The sequence below is a fragment of the Pelodiscus sinensis genome, chromosome 7, assembly GCF_049634645.1.
Source record: "Pelodiscus sinensis isolate JC-2024 chromosome 7, ASM4963464v1, whole genome shotgun sequence".
NCBI classification, from domain to species: domain Eukaryota; kingdom Metazoa; phylum Chordata; order Testudines; family Trionychidae; genus Pelodiscus; species Pelodiscus sinensis.
In genome coordinates this window covers 48,857,465-48,871,491 of record NC_134717.1, presented here as the reverse complement: position 1 = coordinate 48,871,491, position 14,027 = coordinate 48,857,465, and positions in this window count along the sequence as shown.

Below are 14,027 nucleotides of genomic sequence, written 5' to 3'. Positions count from 1 at the left end.
TCCTGGCTCCGCTGAAGTTAATGGTAAAACTTCTGTGGACTATTCTGGCATATCATTATCCAGCAACTGGATCCCTGTGGGCAAACTAATGCACCTGTGCAAAGCCTCAGTGGGTTTTATAGTGATTCACCTTTGCAGAACTCATGGTAGAATCAGAGCCTAACTGTTCTAAAGAGTCATATTTTAGAGCTATGCTAGCTCCTGTTATCCATGTTTCACTGGGGAACGTGGAGAATTTCCTTCCCCAGTGCACAGCTTAGGGTTGGCTCCTGTGTGTCTAACAAAAGGCACAGGACCAGTAAATTGGAAGTTTAACTACTTAGAAAGGTCCCAAAATCCACCCCTTATTAAAACAAGGTCAGACTATAAAAGCAGCAGCAGCAGCCAGGAGAAGTGATAAAAACTTTTTAAATAACAGGGCTGTCCCCTGGATAGCTTCAGAAAGAGGAGCTAGACTTCTAGGTATTGATCGCAATGAGCTCCTGAGGCCAGGGACTTATGTAACTACAAGTTTGGCAGGCCTGACATTAACCTTGGTTTTATTTCTTGTAGACCAGGGTCCTCAAAACTGGGAGTCAGGTCCTCTCAGGGGAGCCACACAAGGTTATTACATGAGGAATGTGGGCTGTCAGCCGCCACCCAAAAACTCATTTTGCACACCCAGCATTTATAATGATGTTAAATACAGAGGTGAAAATAAGACAGTGTGCCCCAGTGCATTTCTCTGGTATGAGCTGTCTGGGGCATTCTACTGCAGGTGGAGGTGCTCAGTGTGGCTTGCAGTACACTCTCCCAACTGGGCTCCTCCTAGCTCCCCGCAGGCTTCTGCTGCAGGCTGATGTTAGACACCCATTGCACAATGAACATGTTTTTGTTTCTCATTTTTAGAGCCCACACACATTTCTAGAAGTTTCTGTGTTTTTTATGGATAAAATGTATTTTTTCATGAATAAAACAAGTTTCAATCCCCATTGCATCTACACTGTATGCATGTCTTTCTAAGATTACTTTCCCCTTATGCTAGAAGACATTGGAGAGGAGGGGAAGAAGGGTAAATCTTCATTTTTCAGTGCATTGTGATTTTAAAAAATGGAGTGTTTTAATCTAATTTTAAGAAAATATTTCATCACTTGATCTATTTATGTTTTGAGACTAGACAATTTATTATAAAGACATAAAAAAGCAGCCCGGCACAGCCAAACATGCATTTAGAACTTTTCTTTTAATAATCAAAACACAGATAACTGTAGCTACATCTTACTACTTCAGTCATCTGTTTTGCTCAGATTCTATAGCCATCATTCATTGTTCTGTGACCTAAGCAGACAAAGAAAAAAGTTACTGGATAAAGGCTATGGCTCTGATTCTGCAAACACACATGTGCATAACATTACACCAGAATCATCCCACTATTTTCAGTAACACTATATGCTTGAGTAAAGTTGCGCAAAACAAATCTCTGCTGTCTACACTGGCCCTTTTGCACAAAAGCTTTTGCACAAAAGGACTTTTGCCCGAACGGGAGCAGCATAGTATTTCCGCAAGACGCACTGATTTCTTACATGAGATCGTCAGTGTTCTTGCGGAAATTCAAGCGGCCAGTGTAGACAGCTGGCAAGTTTTTCCGCAAAAGCATTAGCTTTTGCGGAAAACCTTGCCAGTCTAGACACAGCCCAGTAGTATTTGGAGGATCAGGCCCTTAAATCAGATTTTCCTTGATTTTGTCAGTAGGGACAAGCATAACATTACATCAATGTAATTTGGATATACACTTTGTTTCAAAAATGAATCCTTGCCATTACAATGTCATCTTAAATGTTACGAAATCACTGGGGAATGTGGTAATGTGTTACACTTTCCTTGGAAAGACAATAGCTTCCATGACATAACAATTTCATTGGCATACATCCGAGTTTGTAACAGATCAACAGCATGAAAACTCTAACAGTCCATCATGTCAATACACACTTAGTCCATAACCAGGAGATTACTGTCTTGATTATTTATAATGACTTGTCTGTTGTGTCAACACATACTTAGACAGTATTTGAACTGTAGCTCAAACAATAGCTCAATGGAGTAAAAAATCTTATGGCAACCAGCACTATTTATGGGCCCAGTTTATAGACACAGTCTTGCATACATTGACTTCAACTGTTTAACAATTGCACGATCACTTCCTTTATGCAGTAGATATTTTCCAAAGGCAAATAGCTAGGTGGCTTGTTTGTCTGCATTTTAAGTAATTATCTATATTTTGGATTGAACCACATTTTTCATTGAAAATAAACAAGTGATTTTCAATTATAAGTTAGAAAGCATCTTTTTTAACAGGTTCCCCCATCAGTTATATGGATTTTTTAAAAATCAGACATGCTTTTTTTCAAAATTGTTTTTAAGTATTCAAGGCATAATTTAACAGTCAATATTCAGCAGGCAGCAAATTTTAGCAGCCTATTATAAACCTATAAAACAAGATTTATAATAGAAATACCAATATCTTGAATTATTATAGTGCTATCAGGAACCACTGGTGTGTTTTTTTTAATTATAGATTCAGAAGAAAAACATTACCAATTTAGTCCCTGATCTTGTAAACACTCACACAAGTATATTTGTTCCTGGGAGTAATCCCACTGAGTTACATTATAGGGTCAAATATATCCCTTTGTAGGCAAAAGTAACTCCATTGAAGTCCAAGATGCACATAGTTAAACAAAGGATGAATTAATTTTAAAACAAGTTCTCACATATCTTACTGGTCTTGTAATCAGAACTCAGAGAAAGAGAATACCTATTAAATCATAGGCACCTAGATACCATGGACATGGGCTCAGTTAATAAAACAGACAGAACAGAATTTCATTAGGAGCATTTCATACAGAGTACTCTGAACAAAACAGGGCAAGAACAAAACTGTTGCACATACTTCAAAGTGACCCAAAGCAATACAGCTTCCACAACTTCCCGTAGGAGATTATTCCAAAGTTGGACCTTATGGCTGGGAAATATTTCCTGATATACCGAGGCTAATATTTTCCTAAGTATTCCTATGCTGTGACAGAAATAACATTTCTCATGGCTCACCTGGCTCCCTCCTTCCCCCCACCACTAGATCTGCAAATGGAGGGTCTCACTCCATGTACAAAAAGAAATCAGCTATTTTCCCAAGCACCACACACACATTACTGCCCCCACTAGTTCCTAGTCTCAGGGTTTAGAGACTGAGCAGGTGTACATAGGCCCACTTCGACTCCATGAAGAATCTCCAGACAAGATAACAATCTGAATCTTTTTTTTCCTGATGAGTCTTCCCTGTGGTGGTCCTCTGTGAAGCCTCAATAGAAGAGATAAGACTAGTAGGAACCAGAACTGCTGTAGAAGTGGAGAGCTCTCCCCTGATCTGAAGGGGAGGCCCTATATTTTCGATAATGGGGTTTTCCCCACTCCATATGAGACAATATGGTTGGGCGGGACCTCCATGAGGAGTGCCATGTGGAAGTTCTTCTTCTCGCCCTTGTAATTACACTATACTGGTCATGGATGTCCACTGCCAATTAACAGTGTAATAAAAACATACTATTACTGTGCAGTTATTTTCACTCACTGGAATAAAAGAAAAGATGTGGATGAAAAACTATGAAGCAGTAGGGCCAAATTTTCCTTGTGGTTACACCTTCATAATTCTCATTGTCTTCCATAAAAGAACACGGGGATGGGAACGAGGGCAGCATTAGTTTAAAAGGGCATACTCTGGCCATTTTTGTATAGTTCTCTGTAAAGTGCCTTTATGATAGAAAAATGAAACTAATTTAAAACATTTTGCCCCAGGAAAAGCGTGACTACTCTGATAGACTAAGAAAAAGAGCTTCCTGCCTGAGTTAGAAATCACAATAGGAATTCATAGCTGTCAAAAGAGGAATAACGTTCATGCTGCATTCTTACGTAACTATGGCAGATCCGCTTTTTGGACAAACACTTTCAGACCAACATTTCATGATTACAATAGGATTCCACATTCTTCCAAACAGAAAAGAACCAGGACTATACAAATGCTTCATATAAGCAGATCACACCACACACCAACCAAAAGAAAAATAGTTCTTACATAGCAACAAAACTATGATACATATTGTTCAGTTGTTTGCTTTGGCATGGCTTTCTTTAACAGTAGAGAGAATGCATGAAGAAACACACAACCCTGTGTCATGTATATCTTTATAGTCTCCATAGTTCCATTTTAGCAAATGCATTTTGTTAAATTAAGAAATTACTTCCTGGGCCAAGATATAATAAAAAATTCCACTGGGCCCCTGTTCAACTGTAAATGGAAATGACAGCCCTGGCAAGACACCAGAACAGTCAGTTCTACGTAGTTTTAAAAAATAAGAGAAAGAGAACCCACTGCTTCTGTTTTTAAACTATATTTCCATTTAAATGACCTACCATAAGGTCAGGCAATTAGATTTCCTGATTTTCCCCAACACACATCCTGGGTCTACTGGTGATGGCCGAAGAGTGCAGACTGACATTGACAGAACTACTGTGAGATAATGGGATCATCACCTGATTATAGTGTTGCCGACGCTAATGAATCTCATGAGTTGGGGGGATGTCTTAAAGTCTGAGCTTCAAAAACAAGAATTTCAGCTATCCGTTTAAAAAGTAACTTTCCATCCCTCATGCTTGTCATGAAGACAAGTTTGAAAATGTTTCCCCCAGTGAACCCTGAAGATTCTAAAACCAAAATGCAAATTAGAGGCTCCCAACACGTATTATTATTTAAAATAATGATTTTAAGCCAATGTTGTGATTTCGGAGTTTGACTCATGAGGTTTGAATTCTCAGCATTGGCAATACTGTGCCTATTTTGTACTTTTATATTTTGAAGTAGTCTTCAGCTTAAAATGCATGTTTCTAAAAAAAAAGGGGGGGAGGGGTAGAACTTTTAAAATAAACTGTGCTCAGGCCGTATTAATACATTGGCTAAAATAAACAAGTTTAGATTACCTTATGCAACGTACTCGCAAGGTATATCTTTATCTTCCTCTGGGGCTAATCCGCATAGGATGGCTGTTCACTATTTTGTGCTTGAATTCCAGTAACAGAGGTTTGTGCTTTGGGGCTAAAATAAATCAGTTTTAACTCCTCACCAATGACCCAACAAAGACCTTCTCCTTACCCTTGTAACAATAATCCCCTCAGCTTATAACTGATGGCTCAGACCCTCGACCCTTAATGTTGTTGATTTATTTCTTGAAGTTTCTGTATCTTCCACTCTTTCTGGGCTTATGTGTCAAGAGATGTGTCTCTTTTTGGCATCCCAGTTACTCACAATGCCATACTCCAGTCCATGCAAGTATGGCTACAGGTTGGACCTTGCTGGTCCAACACCTTCGGGACCTGACTGAACGGTCCCTCCCTGCCTGGCCTGTGCTGCTCCCAGATTAGAGCTCCAGGCTGCCCCTGCTGCTGTCCCTGTCCCCCAGGGCTCTCTGGACTCTGCCAGCCCTTCTGCTGCTGGGGCAGAGCACCACAGCTGGAGCTCCACAGCCTCCTGGCTCTGTGGCTGGGGCTGGAGCTATGCAGCTAGGGCTGGGGTGAGGGGTCAGGGACGGAGCTACCTGGCTGTTGCTAGGGCTGGAGCTCCATGGCCACTGCTGCAGCCAGAACTCCCTGCTGTGTTCCCTGTTCCCCCCCCCCCCCCCACACACACACCCTCCCCAGAGACACTGGGTTGCCAGTGCCTCCTAACACACTCCTGCCCCTCTGCCAGACCTCCCTGTTACTGGGCTATATGGTCCAGGCACATCAGTGATCCATGCTGGACCACAGATATTGGTGGACCAAGGAGTCCCAGTTAAGGAAGGTACAACCTGTACTAAAATAACCACTCTAACCTGTCACTCAGACAACTTCTGTCACATGACCCCTTCTTTAATCATTCCTTTTGCCTCCTTTTCTCTGTCAAGCCAAAATTTAGGACATCTTGCTCTGATTCTCATACTCATACGTAATGGATCCTCCCAATTTCTTCAGCCCTATCACTTGTCAAATTGCCCTGATTTCTCCAGTCTGACCAAGACATATGAGAGCTTGGCATCTGTCTCCCACAAGCATCTCCATATTTCTCCCTATGCTTGGAGAAACCCTCACGCACTTTGGACTACCAGCCCACCACTGAGCTTCTAAAGCCCTCGTGAAAGTTCACTCCTTTCAGAATATCCACAATTAGCAAGTCAAGGGTATCCACCATTTTATATTGTCTTATATTTTGGGGGGAATATTAGTTTTTAAGAAACCAGCTTCACTGAGTCGTCATAATCAGCAACAGCCTACACTGAGTAACCGGATAATTGTATGGTTGAAACACACACTGCATCTTTCTTTCCATGATATGAAATACCAACCACATCTTTAGACATTATAATACAAACATATATGTTAATTTCTTCTAGCTATTGAAGTTAATTTTTAAGATAAAAACTGAAAGCAAAAGGATAATCACATTCAGAGTAAACCTATTACCTACCTCTTCCTCTACCCACAGGAGAGCAGCATGCCTGAGCTAGATCTCTCAGTATTATAAGACAGATGTTCTCTCTCAGATATATGGAGTAGAATGGATGGGAAATAATCTGCCAATTTTGCTCTAATAAATTAAAGTGTTAGGGGGACAGTCTCTATGGCTTTTTCTGCAAATGGTTTCAGTGAATTAATAACAGGAGTTATCTCTTTTATAAGCTAAGAAAACAATGCATTAACATTCGTGCAAAATGCATTTCAGCAGAACAGTAAGGATATTTTCTCATCCAAATGTTCTCTGTTTTAATGATTTATATTTCTAGTACCTCTGGCTGGAGGAGGGAGGAAAAAACCCACTTCCGCCAGGGCGTTTGCAAGAAATATAGTATTGCCCGTTTGAAAAGGAAGTTTCTAAAGGAAGAACCGGATATCTGTATTCAAGTGGATTACAGCTGCACCACCAGATCAGACAGAAAAAACTAAGACCAGCACACAGAAATGTAATAAAACAAATACCATAAAGAAAGAGAGAGTAAGAGATGCTTTCAGTCTCCGTAAATGCAAATATACTCATGTAAGCAGATTGTGACAATGGATAGCTATAATTTCTGCTAAGAAAACTGGATAAGAAAGAATCTGCAGGCAGAAGGAAAATGAGCCAATTTGATTTATTTCAATATTAAGTCAGATCCCAAATTATCCCTTTTACTTTTCTTCATTTTCTGAAAATTGTTTTTCTTAAACTTTTCTTTTTTCTTATTTGTCATGTTTCTAGCTTCACTTGACTGTCTTTCTTCTTAGCCTAAAGTTCTGTTTTTGTCTCAGCTCCCAATCTCAAATATGACTTCTAAGTGCAATGGTTATCGGAATACCTGTACTTATGAGGCTTCCTGGCTAATACAATACCTTGTAAGTGCAACCAGAGTATTCTTATGAGTTCTATAATCCATATGTTACAGAGGAAGAGCTACTAAAGAAAGGCAAGTCATTTGCTTGGTAGGTGTACTGCAAAACCCCTTGTTTTTAAACCTACTATACGTAATTGATTTTTAATAAAGATGTAGGATTGTAAAGCACTTTGATTTGTAGGCTTAATTACAAAATTTTTAGGTTTTAAGGATTAACTAATCCTTTTACAAATAAAGACTATTACTGTTCCGATTCATTAATTTCTGTTATTGCTCCAAATGAGGAATAAAGAACCTTCTTGAAACTATGTACGGAAGATAAAGAGAAATCAAAATAATTATTTGCTCTAGGAAGACATTGTCATTTTATTGCACCTTTCACAGGAGCATTTCAGAGCAATATGATGAGTCCCGCTTCTGCAACTCGTGAAATCAATGGCAAAAATGACAGACTTCAATTAAGACTCAACGAAAGTTCATGATTCTATATATTTTTGTTTGTTAGTCTCTAAGGTGTCACAGGACTACTCACTGTTTTAAAGTTACAGACTAATACGGCTATCCCTCTGAGACTTTTTAACAATAAGCCTGTGAGGCAGATATCAGTAGCTTCGGTTTATATATTTCACTGTGGCTGAGTTGTCTCAGTGGCGGAGGCAGGAACAGAATCAGGAAATCCAGGGCTATGTTCTAACCAGGATACAACCCTGTATTTCCTGAGATTTCTTTTTAAAAACCTGTTTGCTGGATATCCTGCCATGGGCAGATCTTTAAAAACATTCCTGAGACTTGCTGACCACTTACAGTCCCAAGTGAAGTCAACCTGATTTGTAAGCCTTCATCACCTCCTCAAATCAGTCCCTTGGTCATCATCTGAATCTGCCTTGCTGCACAGGCTCAATGTTGGCTATAAGAAGGTGTATCAGTTATATTTACCTTTCCATTCTATGTCAACTCCAACTCATCTCTAAAATTAAAATAAATGCTTTTACTTCAGGGGAACTATAGGAAATTCCAGATGTGAGGACAGAGTTGATTTAATGGTATCAACAGAGGTATCAGATGATCATATGTAAAATCTCGAGTTGGGGGAAGTGGAATCACCACGCTGAATGTAACTCTCCAAGTAAACAAGAGAGACATGTATCATATAATATATGTTCAACAGCCAAGATGTATGCAACAGTCTTATGCAAGTCATATCTATTCTACAATTTTAAAAAATAATAAAGTGCTGACATTTGAGCTACAGTGGATCAAAGTTAAGCTGAAAAATTTTGCATATTAAGAATGAGCCCCTGGCACAGTAAGGGTACGTCTACACTATACTGTTATTTTGAAATAAGCTATTCCGGAATAGTTATTCCAAAATCGCTTATTTTGAAATAGCACGTCTACACTGCAGGGAAGCCTCAAAATTAATCCCAGAAAGGCTTCCCTAATGTACAGGGCTCGCCGAACCACGGCAAGCCCCACTCCCCAGCCATGCTGTCCTGCGATCTGCGCATGCGCAGATCGCCGGAACCCGGCTCTTCCGGGTTGTAGATTGCATTATTTGTCGAGCCCTGCTAATGTGGACTTGCTATCTCGATTTGGAGCCCCAGGAGGCACTGGGGAAGAATAACTTAGCCCCTCACCAGGGCCATTCTATTTTGAAATAGCAGCAGTAGAGCATCTACACTCGCCTTATTTCAAAATAGCTATTTGGGAATAGGTGTTATTCCTCGTAAAATGAAGTTTACAGATTTTGGAATAAGCCATCCATTATTTCAAAATTATTTTGAAATAACAGAATGGCTGTGTAGACACTCACATTGTTATTTCAAAATAACTCTAGTTATCTCGAAATAACGGTGCAGTGTAGATACACCCATATATGGCTCAATGTTGCGTGATGAAAAGCTAACGGGAAGACTTTGTTATGGGTGGGAAGACTTAGATTTGCCATCTCAGTCTCTCGCATTTTTCTGTCCAATATTTTGCCAGCAGGCAGATGGAATGTGCAAAATGTGAGAAACGGGGGATGGAAGAAAATTGTATCACCATTTATGTTGCATTCTCAATTAAAGAGAATAAAATCATTTTAACCCTCTCCTATTAGACACATGGTAACTGTTTTAAAATTCAACCATATAAATACTTGCATCACTGAGTTTTTTTAACTACAAAGAAATAAAAGCTCTCTCTTCTGCACTGATTAGTACTTGCTAAAGAAGTTTTTATTTACACAATAGCCCGCATATGCACACCTTTATGAGTCACTGTGCCTTTCAAACGTATTTTTTAATAATAGGTACTTACTGGTCAGACTGGTAGCTCCAACACAGACATTCTGGTCTAACAGGTACATATCATAGTTTAAAATGTTTACAAATGTAGAACTGATAGTTCATCATGCAGTCTATTTCTCTAATGGAGAGGTTACAATCTAGTTGGATCCAGCACTGACCAAGAATCTTGATTTACAGATCTTTGTACTAAATAGGAATCTTGTTGTAGTCTCAGGGCCCTATCTGGCAAGACCTCTGTGCACTGGAATCTCATTATTTTTTTATTTTTTTTGAAGTTCAGTGGTTCAGTGCATGGTATATATAGTACTGGGCTCTTAGATATTGGCAAAAAAGATGTCAAAAACTGAATGCAAATGGAGACCAAGGGCTGTTCTACACTAACATTGTAAGTTGACTTAAATCATGCTACTTCTTTTATGTAAGTTACATAGCTAAAGTTGACGTAACTTAGGCCGACTTACAGCAATATCATAAGTGAGAAATTACAGGTTGTAGCCATGGCAGGACAGAAAAAGGCTGATTTATTAGAGACAAAGGAACTATTTTCTCATGTAAACATGCTGTATATTTAGATTTGGTTTAGAAAAAAATCCCCTCAGGTTCTTAAGTCCAACAACCCAAAAGTCCTTCTCATATGGCTGACCCTTCTCTGCACCCCACTAACAATTACTGTCCTTGGTCAGTGCAGACTCAAAGTTCAGAGGTGCACCTGTAGAATTCACCTCCCACTCTGTGAAGAGGCTTATGTGGTGCCTTACTCACTTTGCTGCTTGCTCAGCACCCCTCTCTGCCAGCCATCACACTGGCTACCCCTGCCAGCCACCTACTAACCACTCTCCACCCGTCACTCATTGGACCTCTCCAACTCACCAGCCACGCATTCACCAGCTGACTGTTCCCATCTGCCTCTGATGTGACCTCTGCACATCAGTTTCTTAGTAATGTTTAGGTCTTTTCAGGCTGGGCAGAAGCATGGCTCCATCTCAAGTGATTTCAGCTCTCAATGAATTTTAGTTCTGAGCAGGTAGGGCAGAAACACAATCCTACCACAACCTATTTAATCTCTGATTGAGCATTTAACATACCATATAGATGCCTATTTAGCTGTTGCTTTGAACAGTGGAGGGGATAGGTTAATCCGGTCCAGAGAGGACTCGTGGGGGTGGGTCTACACCTTCTAGCTGGGATAGCTGTCCCCACCAACATTCCCTCTAATTTTTTCCATCCATATGTGGATTTTTTCCATCCATGTACAGAATAAATTTTTATGTGCACTGAGACAGGTGCAAATGTGCATCACCAGTGGAAACATAAACCAACCTAATCAGCAGCATTTGAATTTCTCCCAAGCAGCCTCACAAGCACACAGCTTACAGGGAACACTGATCCTCACCCCTCTTACTTGCATTCAAGTCAAAGTCCTTTCTGCTGTGGCTGAAACAAAAAACAGGACTATGTAGCACTTTAAAGACTAACAAGATGGTTTATTAGGTGATGAGCTTTCATGGGCCAGACCCACTTCCTCAGATCAAAAAGTGGAAGAAAATTGTCACAACCATATATACCAAAGGATACAATTAAAAAAAATGAACACATATGAAAAGGACAAATCAAATTTCAGAACAGAAGGGGGATGGTGGGGGGAGGTAAATGTCTGTGAGCTAATGATATTAGAGGTGATAATTGGGGAAGCTATCTTTGTAATGGGTAAGATAATTAGCGTCTTTATTCAAACAGGTGTACAGTGTCAAATTTAAGCATGAATGACAGTTCAGAGGATTCTTTTTCAAGTGTAGTCTTAAAAGGCTTTTGAAGTAGGATGCAGGTAATCAAGTCATTGAGACAATGTCCTTTCTGGTTGAAATGGCAAGAAACTGATTTTTTTTTTGTGATCCTGTCTAATATCTGTTTTGTGGGCATTGATCCTTTGGCGAAGTGTCTGGACAAACTCAAAGCAAGAGCAAAAGCAGAGCAAGAGCAAACTGTATTTACATATACACAAGGAAGAATTCATTCAGATACTTCTTACAAAGGTAACACATTCATTGGCTGACCCTTCTCATCATCTCCCACACTCTCAAAAGTGCCTCTCTAGAAAATAAATGCTTTAAGAATTCTCCCCGCAAAACTGGACTTTCAAAAAATTAAGCTGGATGAACGTTCAAATTTCATGTTGTATAAAAGATGTGTCATTGAGAAAGGGAAATCAAACTAATCTATCCAGTTGGGTTTATACAAGAATGGTTTCCATGTGAGGTACCCCTGGAAAAATCTACCATTTGTAGGAGAACATTTATAGTCCCCAAATCTAGATATATCCCAGTTGATGCCTTGTTTCCATATGGAATACAAATAAAGCAGTAAATTCAAATTTTCTCATGCTCCCCTACAAGCTTTTATTCTGTCCTCTGTTCCCTCTTGCCTTTATGGAAATGAGAAGCAGTTAACAGCTGACTGACGATTATACCCACAGCTCTGCCCATTAGGTAAATTGTGTATTTTCTACACAAAGGCCATAAAGGTCTTATCAACACAGGAAAAATGCATCAGGTTAAGAAATGCATTAACAACCCCATGTAGCATAATGTAATAATGTGATTTTGCCCATTGTATGTATAAAGACAGTTGTCTTTAAAAATATGCTTGCTAGTGGTGGCTGTTAACCTTACATTTGTTTTTCCCACCCCCTCAGGAATACATAGCACTGGCTTAATCACCAACATGAAAATGCTCTTATTGCCTTTGCTACCTTTTCATTATCGAACATGGACATTGTGCAGGTCAGTTCCATAGTGACTGCTGCCTCACTGCTGCTTCACCTCCCTCGCAGTTTAAGTGGGTCCCTACTGATCAGATACATTTCATACTTTCAGTGCCAAGTCCCTCAATCCCAACCTACAACATTCTTGCAAATCCAGTCCTGAACAGAAACTGGCAAACAAGGAGCAAACCCTGTGATTTTGTGAAATATACAAATATTTGCTAACAGCTATGCTGTCACAACCAGATTCCTTCCTTAAGACTGTCTTAATGTATCAGTGATGGAACCTAAAGTTCTTTACAAACAGAAACATACACAAAGTATCCCCATGGATAACTTCCTTTGCCACTGAATATGGCAGCTGTTTAATACCACACTACAATTCAAGGTCAGAAATAGTGAAGAATACCTTATCTCTTTGCAGCTGCAGAGGAGTTTAAGTCCCATTTACAGTGCAGTTTGAAACCACAGTGGCACCTTTGTAGAGAATGGTGTTTAAAGAAAGTCAAGTTTCTTCACTGTTCTAGGCATGTCTTCACTAGTTGCCAGATCGACGGGCAGTGATTGATGCAATGGGAGTCCATTTATCATATCTGGTAGAGATGTGATAATACGACTCCAAGCATTTTCCTGCCAACTCCGGCACTCCACCAGAACGAAAAGAGTAACGGGAGTTGATGGGAGAATGTCAGCTGTTGACTTACTATAGTGAAAATACCACGGTAAATAGAACCATGTATGTTATTCACATAGCTGAAAGTTGCGTAACTTAGATGGATGGCCTGAGGTAGTATTGACTAGGCCTAGAGCACTGCTCTAAGCAGACCCTCTGTTTAAACTTAGTTCTCTAGAAAGGTTGTAATTGCCGTTGTTGTCTTAAGTAGAAGACTGTAATTGCTCAAGTTACATTTGGACAGTTTATGCTCTTAAAGTTGTGAAAATGAACCTATTTAAGTGGTCTGTTTTAAAGTCTCACCCATAGGATGGTACCTCCAGCACCACCAGGGCTGGCCCACAACATTTTGGCACCTGAGGCGGGGAGCTCAAACGACGCCCCCATGTCCCCTCGCTGGACCAGCAGCAGACACATTTTCAACACTCTGGGTCCTAGGGGCACCACCCCACAGTCTGGCACCTGAGGCGGCTGCCTCAGTTCGCCTTATGATAAGATCAGCCCTGAGCATCACATATCCATAGCACCTGCTTAATCACCCACATGAAAATGCTTTACTTAGCCTTTGTTACCTTTTTATTATCAAACATAAGCAATGCATGTGTGAATGCACACACACCAGACAAATTAATACTGCTATTACGGCAATAATACTATTTTTTAAAACAGTGGAGAAGAATCTCATGAAGAAATGACATTAAAGGAAACTTCCTCTCTTGACAAGGGAAGTCCTTTCTTTTGTGGAGACAAGCAATGAAGAATGAACTTTTTAGGAATGGCAGAGGACAAGCTGCTGCCTAAAACCAATGTGCATATATTTTCAAAATCAGAAGAAATGTATAATATATACAAGCATTGCTAACTTAAAA